The 1,744-nt window shown below is 47.3% G+C and overlaps 1 pseudogene; it reads right to left on the minus strand.

Moving 5' to 3' along the window:
- Positions 1 to 265: 265 nt before the first annotated feature.
- LOC103088419 (40S ribosomal protein S4, X isoform pseudogene) lies at positions 266 to 1,073 on the minus strand (annotated as a pseudogene).
- Between the last annotated feature and the right edge of the window lie 671 nt (positions 1,074 to 1,744).

Genomic DNA, 1,744 nt, shown 5'->3' on the forward strand with positions numbered 1-1,744 from the left:
TATTACCTTTTTTTTTTTTTTTTTTTTTTTGCGGTACGCGGGCATCTCACTGTTGTGGCCTCTCCCATTGCGGAGCACAGGCTCTGGATGCGCAGGCTCAGCGGCCATGGCTCACGGGCCCAGCCGCTCTGCGGCATGTGGGATCTTACCGGACCGGGTCATGAACCCATGTCCCCTGCATCGGCAGGCGGGCTCTCAACCACTGCGCCACCAGGGAAGCCCTAATGTGGTATTATCTTTAAGTACAAAGACTTTTCCAATCATGTCACCTAGAGATCATTTTATCCACTGCTCTGTTGGCCACCAGTCTCTTGTCTCTCTCCTCAGCAATGGTAAGGAGGATACCTTTTCCATGGGGAAGACAGATCCATGATTTGTTGCCTTTGCCAGTAATGAAAATGTTGGAGAGCCGGGTGGCAAAGCTGTTGCCATTAGCATCTTTCACATGAACTACATCAAAAGAACGAGGAATGTCCCTCCTAGTTGGTGACCAATTCTTCCCACTTTAGCACCTCCAGTCACCATGAACAGGTTACCAGTGTCAAAGTTGATGAAATCATTAATCTTGCCCATCTCCAAATCAATCTGAATTGTGTCCTTCACCTTGATGAGGGAATCAGGGTAGCAGATGGTGCGAACATCATGGGTCACCAGATAAGTGATTCCTTTTGTTCCCACAAAGATTTTTCTCATTTTGCACAACTTATACTTGGCCTCCTTAGGTGTAATATGATGAACAGCAAAGCGACCCTTGGTGTCATAGATGAGACAAAAATTCTCTCCAGTCTTGTCAATGCTGATGACTTCTATAAAACCAGCAGGGTAGGTTATAATCAGTGTGTACCTGGCCATCAATCTTAATGAAATGCTGCATGCTGATCTTCTTTACTTCATCTCCTGTTAGGGCATACTTAAGTCTGTTCCTTAGGAAAATGATTAGGGGGAGATATTCCCTCAGCTTGTGGGGACCAATAGATGGACAAGGAGCAAACACACCAACCAGCCAGTTTATCCAGCATCCAATGCTTTGGAGCTGCTACGCGCTTCAGGTGCTTCTTGGGACCATAAGCCATGACTGCACTAGGCACGAAAAGAACCCCTTTGCCTTATTTTGAACCCCTTTGCCTTATTGTCCAGGGCTTATCAGAGGGACCCCCAAACTTCACCCACTCAAATCTGCCCCCAGATCATTCCTGAGTGTCACCCCCCACCCTGCCCAACTGTTCTTATGAGTCAGGAAGCCAACAAACAACCTCTCTGGACTAGAGTTTCACTTTGGTGAAATTAATCCTCAAAAAAGAGGCCCTCAAATGCTGTTCTCCTCTGTGAAGCCTGTCCTGACCAATAGCCTCACTCCAGAACCTTTTCCCCTTTCCTCCACACCAGACATTCAATTATTTAATCATTTATCTACTCAGTGTATACTGAATGCCAGCTACCTACCCTGTGCTCTGCTGGGTGCTGGGATAAGGAAAGCAAAAACAGACCCAGCTCCTCCTCCTCGGGAGTTTAGGGCCTGGTGGGCAGAGCCCTGGTGGGCTCTTCTTACATATCCCTTCCTCCTTGCTCCCCTCCCAGCCCCCACTAGCTCCCGAGACCAGCTTCCAAGGACAGCACCTTGTCTTATGCATATTTGTTTCTCAACACACAGCACATGTCTGTTATCCAGTAGGCCTTCAATATATTACAGATTACATATGAGTGGCCCAAAACGGAAATTGGTTTATGCCTGAGGCTAATTCTA

The sequence above is a fragment of the Lipotes vexillifer genome, unplaced genomic scaffold (assembly GCF_000442215.2).
Source record: "Lipotes vexillifer unplaced genomic scaffold, Lipotes_vexillifer_v1.1 scaffold528, whole genome shotgun sequence".
NCBI lineage: Eukaryota > Metazoa > Chordata > Mammalia > Artiodactyla > Lipotidae > Lipotes > Lipotes vexillifer.